At 41.4% G+C, this 9,198-nt stretch overlaps 1 long non-coding RNA gene across 10 annotated transcripts; it reads left to right on the forward strand.

The window, feature by feature from the left end:
- The first annotated feature begins 6 nt into the window (after positions 1–6).
- On the forward strand, positions 7–6,063 carry LOC119364705. Of its 10 annotated transcripts, none has more exons than XR_005175049.1 (8): positions 7–718; positions 900–979; positions 1,162–1,487; positions 1,558–1,601; positions 1,801–1,896; positions 2,502–2,585; positions 2,722–3,050; positions 5,622–6,063. It is a non-coding gene; the product is annotated as an uncharacterized LOC119364705 (long non-coding RNA). The 10 variants fall into 10 exon arrangements; XR_005175055.1 differs by having other exon boundaries at positions 1,570–1,601; positions 1,801–1,948; XR_005175056.1 differs by having other exon boundaries at positions 1,570–1,601; positions 1,801–1,907.
- Positions 6,064–9,198: the final 3,135 nt, after the last annotated feature.

The following is a 9,198-nucleotide window of genomic DNA, read 5'->3' on the forward strand; positions in this document are numbered from 1 at the left end:
CCAACCTTCTGCCGCGGCTGGCGCCCCTCCCCAGATCCCGCCACAGCCCCAAAACCCAACCGGCGCCGCCGCTGTCGTCCTGCACTGGATCGACCCGCCGCTATCGCCCCGCTGTCGCGTACAGGCAGTTCAACGCCTCAACCCCAAGCCGTTCAATGCCTTGCCGACCGCCGGCTCCTCCATGGACGCCTAGCTCCTGCACTAAAACCACCGTGGCCCAGGGATTCACCCCGCCCCAACCCACTGGCCCGTCTACGAATGCCCCGCGCTCCCTCCGGTGACCAGCCCCGCCTCGCGCACGCCCCTCCGACGTCCGGAGACCTGCCACGCGCCCCGCACTCCAGCCGCGGCCAACTCCCTCCTGTGCTGCTCGGTTGCTTGCACAGACGTGTAGCAGTTCAAAACATGCAGGCCTCTGCCCCTCCGAAATGCCCAGTTCCCCTTCGTTCATGTCGCTTTCTCGCCCATACACACGGCTGGAGAATCACCGACCTCGTCGAGCTTGACCTTGCAAGCAGCCCCGCTCGCCGTACATGATTTTTGTGTGTTATTTGCTCATTCCCATTGTGCGTGTGCACTGCTTGAAGGAACGCATGGCAGAGGACAGGTTTTTTTGTGCTTGTTGTTTGCAGGTCTTCTGAGGATTAAATAAAAAGCTTGCTCAAAGGAAGCATTTCCCATCAGTGAATTGGCTCATTTCCTACTCGAATACTCCCAGGTTATATCCCAACTATCTCTTATGTGATGCATTGGTTGGGATCCCTTTTGTTACATTCGTGCTGCGCTCATGTTCATCTACCACAATGCTCATTTGTATCTTAGATCCCTCTTGATGTCTTGCTTCTCATATGTTCCCCTAGTGACTCCAGTATTGATGTCATGTGACCTCATCCTTGTAGGCACTCGAGTCCTACGAGAAGTTTGAACGAAGGCGTGTGAGGTGTTGCACAGGGAGGATGATCTAAGTGAAATTGTGCAGGTATTATTTTTTGCTTTTCTGATCTAGATGCTAATATAGAGAGAGTTAGTCAAACTTAAACATGTTTGACTTAGTTCCTTACTTGATTTCCTTGGGTTAAGGATAAATTTGCACTGCTTGTTTCATGTCTGCTGTTGTTGATTGAGAAGTGTGGGAAAATTTGACTGCATCTTCCTTTGTAGGGAGAAGGACACAATCAGGCACTGTAAAAGAATTCTGAATTATTGTCTGTTAAACACTGCACAAGATTCTGCATCCGGGAAATGGCTAGTCATTATCATGCACCTTAGCAAGGAATAGTAGATGGTATGACATGTAAAAAAGATGCGTTGAAGTGGTTGGTGCTGCTCTCCTGGAAGATGATTGATGGCTACCTCCTCCCGCTGGCGGGGCTCTATCGCTGCAGCTCCCTGGCTGTTCACAGCCGCCACCCTGGGTCGTTCAGCAACACAACGCTAAGCCGTTCGACACCGCAGCTTGGGAGGTGCCCGCTTTTTCCCACCCCCCTGTACGTTCATCTCCTTCTCTTGTGTATATTCAGTTCAACATCTCGTGATTACCTTAGTCGGCATTTTCAGTTCATCTTGCAGGTGATGAAGCTCCCCTTCGGTTCATCTTGCAGGTGTGTTTTTGGGCAGTACAAATACATCGCTATAGTTAGTACAGATGTGGCGCCTTGCGGAGTACTAAAAAGACCAACTGTCTCACAAACCGTTTTCACTTCATCTTTACAACCGCCAGGATATATATGATTCGCGAAACAGAATAGCCCAGATATATATAGGACTGGACTGTATGTGATTTTCACTTCATCTTTACAGAGCACAATCCTGGCGTGCCCAGCCACTGCTCGTGAACCCCGCCTCCATCAGCTCCACTTCACCGGAGCCGTCAGTCCGCAGGAGTAGGGGTAGCAGGTTCACCCGATGTCCGACGCCTTCTTCCATCTCCAAAAATCTTGTTTTCTGAGTTCAGTTCTTTGTCACATGTTCTTTGTCGTTTTGGTTACTAAACTCGTATGGATAAAAAAGAATTGTTCCAGGAAGTTCATGTCTTAAAACTAGATAAGTTCTTCCTAAAAAAACTAGATAAGTTCGAAAAACAAACCATGACCAGTTCGAAAAAACCCGCCCCTCACCCTAGGAGTTCAGTTATCCAATGAGTTTCAGTCCAACTTGAGGTCCTTGAGATGATGGTATAGTTGAGTTCAGTCATTAACATGTCATTAAGGTTTGCATGGAATAAAAAAGAGAATTGTTTGTGGCAATCAGTTGCTTAAGCTGTTTCTCTTATGCCAAATGCAGTCATTCTTTGTTTAGATGTTACTGCCTATACACATGTAAACCCAGCTATTAGAGTAAATAAAGGATACAATTTGCTGTTTCGGCAGTGTTTTATAGCTTGCTCACCAAATATATAAGGGGTAAATCAAGATACATGCTACAGATTACTAATTTGTTGTATTCTGAATATATCTTCTTTGCCTATGATGCGAATGTTGCTGATGAACATCTTTGTGCAGAAAAAGCTAAAAAAAGTCACTTTTCTGGTTTCAAATTTGAGATGATGATTCAGTTCAGAAAAATGGACGCCAAAAACAATTAAGGTAATTGCTCGATGTTGGCTTTAACTCTGTGCTGCTAGTCTGCTGTGGTGCTAGTGGCCTTGTGCTCAATTAAAGCAATTTGGAGCAACTTGCCGCTCTAAATCTAACTCTGCATTTTGTGTGTGTTCATATTCAGAAGTTCAGGTCATCCGTACAACCGCACCGAGCTCGCACTCCGCGGCCGCTGGCGCCCCCAACCTAACGCCGTCCGTGACCCTCCACTACACTCCTCTGCTGGAGGAGCATGTCAATTCATGTGGAGCATAACAGTCTGTTAGTTTCGATAGTTTGTCAATTCGCCAGTGGGATCCGCAGGTCAGACCGTCATTCTCCGGCCGCCGCGCTGCCTGGATCCAACGAGGCTGCTTCGCACCGGTCTCGGATCCACCTGCCTCCACGCCATCACCTGCCTGCGCCAGCCCCGGCCCCGGATCCCCCTCCAACCCAATTCGTGCCATGGACAAGGTCAGTTCAACTTGTGCACTTACTACAACGATTGCCACTGAACTCTGAACTCTGATTATTGCCACTGATTTCTTGTACTGCCTTCCATGAAATAACCTGACAAAAGAATACTTGATATTGTGCACTAAGCTGAACAAGTGTTGTCAGTACATGTTTTTTTGTAAAAAATATCGTCAGTTAATGAAAAAGGCAAAACACAAAATAGGAATTGTTCTCTTTTCTGTACTAAACTCAAATATTAGTTCTGTATGTATTCTATCATTAGTTCAAAGAGAAGAAATTCCTTTTTCTTCAATGTGTATTCTATCGTCAGTTTGGTGTGTATTTTTGTTGTTTTTTGAATTTTCGTATTTTTGTTCTTTGTTCTCTAGTACACAGAGAAGAAAATATCGTTAGTGCATGAAAAGAGAATTTCTATACTAAACTCAGTATTAGTTCGTTGTGTGTTCTATTGTCAGTTTGGTGTGTAAATTTATTCATTCTCATGATTTTATAAAACCGCATGCACTCTCTGTACAACTAAGTTCAGCCAAAAAGGTTCATTTTGTAAAATGAGTATACCTGGCACACGGGACATGCGCGAGGATCCCTCAGTTCATGAACATGACTGACTGACTGGCACCTCACTTTTCCAACACATGCACACATACTGTTTTGAAGGAAAAAATGGTTTGAATTAAAAACATTGACCAGTACGGATTAAAAACAATGATCGGTTTGAAATAAAATAAATGATTAGTTTGAAATAAAAGAAATGATTAGTTCAAAATAAAAAATGCCACCGCATCGTAACACCGCCACACGGTCTCCATCTTCGCGGTGTGGCGTCGTCCATGGTGGCCTGCGACCCCACCGCGGCCACCCGTCCTCAAACGCCCTCACCAACGCCTTCAGTTCAATCCACCTCCCATTTCTGAAAATCTATTCCTTCAGTTCCACCGTACCTAGAAAATCAGTTCAATCCATCTCTATATTTTTTAAAACACGTACGCCCTGATTTCCATCTAGGAGAACAACCATTTTCTGGTGGATTTTTTTCCGGTAGTGTCCTATTTTGCTGTTGATGCTATCTAATTTCAGTAGTGTCCTGTTTTGCTGTCGATCCCGTCCTCGGCATTCACGAGCGCCAGCACCCTGTGTCCGGCGGCGAGATGAGGGCCACCCGTGATCCCTGCTTTCGTCATCACTTCCACCTCGTGTGAGTTCGCTGCCCAGAACGAGCACGACCACTACAGTTCCCGGTGGTCGCCTTGGCCACCCTCAGCCACGAGCTCGTCCACCATGGTTACTTGCAGCTGTCCAAGTGGAGCGCGGACATCAGTCCAAGTAGAATCACGGCTACCATCTTCACCAAGCGCTGCACAACCGTCCAAGTTGAGCACACACAACAGTCCAAGGTGATGCATCATCACTGATGGATTCAGCATCTTTTTATTAGTTTGAATTCTGCAAGTCTCAATTCTATGGAAGCTTGCCGACGATGCGGCCAGCATGCTTACATCAGTTCAACCGCAGAAAGAGAACAAGTCCATGAGGTGGTCATATAATTAAGTTCAAATTACTACATGGTCCATGTATTTAACTGCAAAGTCCATGTATTACTACATGAGAAGTACAAAAATTACTCTGCAGACATATATGTTACGATGTGTCGGAAAAGTTCAATTCATCCACGCACTTCAGTTCAAAACAGAATAGAATACAGAATTGTCAACTTATCCTCCGACATCCGGTGATGCTCCCCCGCCACCACTCTGTCTTCTCCCCAATGGTGCTACACCGCCACCGAGTACAGGAAGTTCGCTGCCACTACCCTGTCCGTTCAATGTCGTCGCCGTGGGCGCATCCCACTCCAACGCCATTGCTTATGCTTCAGCAGCAAACAGTGCAGCCTGCTGGAGGAGTCGCGGGGTCAAGGACCTCCAGCTCAACAGTACGACTTCTTGCTCTGTAGCAGGTCGCTCAAGGAGCTGCCTGCCGACCACTCCTTGCTGCAAGCTGTTGCACCTACGACTGTCCGGCACAGCCGCTGCTGATGCATGCCCTCTACTATGCAGCTACCAATTGTTGCTATTGTTACCTCTATTTTCTATCTGAAGTTCAGTTCTAGTGCGGTGATAGAGAATGTTGAACGTTCGATTTTATCATGTTGAATAATAATACCGCTGAGCACCCTACAATTTTTTTTTGCTTGAGTGCGATTTACAGCCAGTTATGCCTTCCTGTCATGCTGCACACGCGAACTGAAAAACTGTAGAAATGAGATTTTAGTAATGTTTTGGAGAGCATAATTTCCCAAGTGGCAAATTTGATCTGTACCCGTAAGTACATGATTACTCCCTCCATCCCGAAATACTTGTCGGAGAGATGGATAAAATTGGATGTATCTATAACTAAAATACATCTAGATACATTCATTTCTCCGACAAGTATTTCCAGACGGAGGGAGTAATATTTTAGGATGTGTGGTTCCAGTAAGTACATGAGTACTATTTAGCAAGTTTGATTGCTTCTGAAAACTGAAAAAGTCAGTGTGTACTGATGCATTCAAATTGTATTGTGTTTTTTCAGGAAAAAACTTTTGTCAGGTTTTTGGTGGCTAGGTATTATTGATATGGAGATGAATAACTATGTGCTTCGGTTGTTCTTTTGGAAAAGACAAGTTGCCATGCTTTACTTTTATGAGCTTTCTAATTTGCATACGTCTAAGTTATTGCTTGCTGCCACTAGTGAATTGCGCAAGTTCAATGGGTGTTGTCGAGCATGTTCAGAAGTATGCCCTTCGTGCAGAAGTGTGATTTTTTCAGTATTTTATATATTTCATTTGGCAGAGGCTTCATGTCATCTTGTGGAGCTTTATAAATGTATTGTAATTACACTTTTAAGACCCTAAGTGTTCATTACTCCGTCCGTTCCTTGATATAAGGTGTATAGATTTTTGAGAAAAACTCCAAAATATAAGGTGTATTGTGTTGCACAACTCATTTGAATAACTTTTTTAGGGATTTGATTACATCTCCTTATATCAAGCAAGCTCCTCTATTTTCTCATGTCAATTAGTCAGGTGTAATCTCGCCCAAAACTTATGAAATTTTCCCTCCATGTGCGTTCTTTAATTTTCGTGCCAAAAACTATACACCCTATATTTAGGAATGGAGGGAGTATATCATACATGTGTGGCCGTTCAGTATTTGTACTTCTTTACTTTTTTGTATATTTCATTTGGCAGATGCTTCATGTGATCTTGTGGAGCTTTATAGATGTACTGTCATTACACTTTTAAGGCACTACAAGTTCATTATATCATACATGTGTGGCCGCTCAGTATGTACTACATGATCAGTTCTTGGAAAAAAGAACACATGCATAGTTTGGTCAAAAGCAATGATCAGTTCGATAGTGTTCTCTCCTGCCTATTTTGGTTGATGTCCAGAGCATCGTCGCAAAACAATGTTGAGTAAAAAGAAAAGGCACAAATAATATTTTCTTTATGTAAAAAAATATCATTCAGTTCAATAATAATAAACCATGCAAATTTGGGGATGATGATAATAGCAAAACGTACCAAAAAAACAAAGTAAAGTCTAATATGTGATAACACGCTCAGTACAAAACCAAATGGACATCAGTGCAAGTACTCTTCTCTTGGAGCCATTCAAAATTACTCTATGACATAGCTGCTTTCTGAAAGCAAGAATCAGTGACACACTGGTGCCGACGGTGTACGACAAGATTGAAGATTGGTGGCTAGAAGCTCGTGCGCGCATCCCGAAGGTTAACAGGAGAGGGTTCGACTCGGTTGTCATGCTCATTTGCTGGCATCTTTGGAAGCATCGTAACGGTTTGGTATTCGGACCAGCCAGAACTAGCTTGACGGTGGGTGCATTCACAAGTCAGGTCTTCGACGATTTGAGATCTTGGGTGAGTGCGGGAGCGAATGGAGTCGACATATTTTGTGAGTAGTAGGGTATGGTTTTAGGAGTGGAGTTTGCTAGGTCGGTTGGCCTGGCTGTAATAACTATCTTGTACATACTTTCTGCCTTCTATAAAGCTAAGGTACGCGATTGCGTACTCTTAAAAAAAAATTACTCTATGAAAACTTCATCGGTACAAACACATTACATAGATCAGTACAAAAAACAAAGTAAAGTCTAATATGTGATAACACGCTCAGTACAAAACTATACGAACATCAGTGCAAGTACTCTTCTTTTGGAGCCATTCAAAATTACTCTATAAAACTTCATCGGTACAAACACATTACATAGATCAGTACAAGTACTCTGTTTTTTCTGACGGAAAAACAGCACGATGGGTCTCACCGTAATTCAAATTACTCTTCAACGGTTACAAATTTGAGAAAATGCTCAACATGACTAAGTTTCGTATTTTTGATATTTTTCCAACGGTATATTATTTGCCTCATTTCGATAATTTTTTAAAAAAAAAATCACGTTCAAAATTAAATTTGACCGTATTCGAATTCGTTTTTAAACCGTAAGGGATTAGAAAAATATTTCAATATAAAAAAGTTGCGCAATTTCCATAGCTTTCCAACGCCGTACCATTTGCGTCAATCCGACAAACCGTTTGCAAAAAATCACGAAAATACGTTTCACCCAGAATTTCACCGTTTTTAAATTACTTTTAAATCGTATAGAATTAGAAAAAACAATAGATATGTGAAAGATGCGGATTTTCAACAGCTTTCCAAGGCCATCTTATTTGCTTAATTCTAACAAACCGTTTGAAAATCGAGTCAAAATATGATTCACGTTTTCGGTTTTAAAAAAACAGTTTTTTCAAAACTGCTCTTAAACCATAATAATTTTGCAAAAACGTTCAATATACTTGAAATATAGTTGTCAAGAGCTTTTCAACAATATATTACACGCCCCTCCGACAAAAAAACTTGCAAAATTTTTTTGAACTAAAGAAGACGATCTGTTAAACAGAACTGAAAGAATCAGTTCAACCGCTATAAAATCATCAGTACAACCGCCTAAAACCGTCAGTTCAAGTAGGATAACAGAATAATGTTGATGTGGCGCATGCGTCGAAAATCGTACACTCTCTCCACACAGAACGAGATCAGTTCATGACGTGTCGTTGTACTAGCCACTTCGACTCGATGGGAAGGATTCATGCGTACACATGCATGCGTGTGTGCTCATATATATATATATATATATATATATATATATATATATATATATATATATATATACTAGCAAATTTGTCCGTGCGTTGCAACGGGAGAAAAACCATTAGATTTTTTGGAGGGTAAAACTATTAGATTATACAGGTGTGATAGAATAAAAAAAGTCCGAATCAAATGCCCGAATGAGATAAGGACTTTTAAAATGTCATTTTCACGAACTATATCCGAGTGATGTCATGATGAGATAAGGTACTTTTAAAAAGTCATTTAAAAAAATGTGATGGTCTTATCACGACTTGATCTCCTAAGGCGCCACAACAAAAAAAATTCACTGAGCAAACTACATTGATGGACACTGTCTGAGCTAGACTGATGAATGATGTGTCTCTCCCTGACCTAGCGTAATGGTGTTTCTCATAATCAGTATTATCATGCCAGAATAAACATAGTTGTAGTTTTATATAGCTTACAAAAAGTAACCCACAGAAAGTTGTGTCAATTTTGGGGGGCTCAACGTTGTACAAGATACGAAAACCTTTTTTTACCCGACGCAAGGGACTAAATAAAATCATAAAACGACCTCTACGGATGTCCTAATAAAACCTATACGTAAGCGACGGTTCGTTATGTTCATTATTTATGGATCTATTTCAATTTTTTGAACATATTCTAAATTTTATGGACATTTTTTAAACTCCTGAATATGTTTTGAATAATATTATTTTAGAAAGCATGAACATTTCTCATTTCATGACATTTATTTGAAATCGTGATCTTTTTTGTAAAACATGAACAATTTTTTGAAATCATGATCATTTTATGATTTTTTAAATGTTTTGTGAATTCACAAACAATTTATGATTTCTCAAAAAAAATTAACTCACAGCTTTTTAAAATTTGGTTCTTTTATAAATCAAAAATTAATTTTAAAAAGAAAAAACTAAAACAAAAATGAGAAATTAAAAAGGAAAAAAACAAAATAGGAAA

The sequence above is a fragment of the Triticum dicoccoides genome, chromosome 2B, assembly GCF_002162155.2.
Source record: "Triticum dicoccoides isolate Atlit2015 ecotype Zavitan chromosome 2B, WEW_v2.0, whole genome shotgun sequence".
Classification (NCBI taxonomy): domain Eukaryota; kingdom Viridiplantae; phylum Streptophyta; class Magnoliopsida; order Poales; family Poaceae; genus Triticum; species Triticum dicoccoides.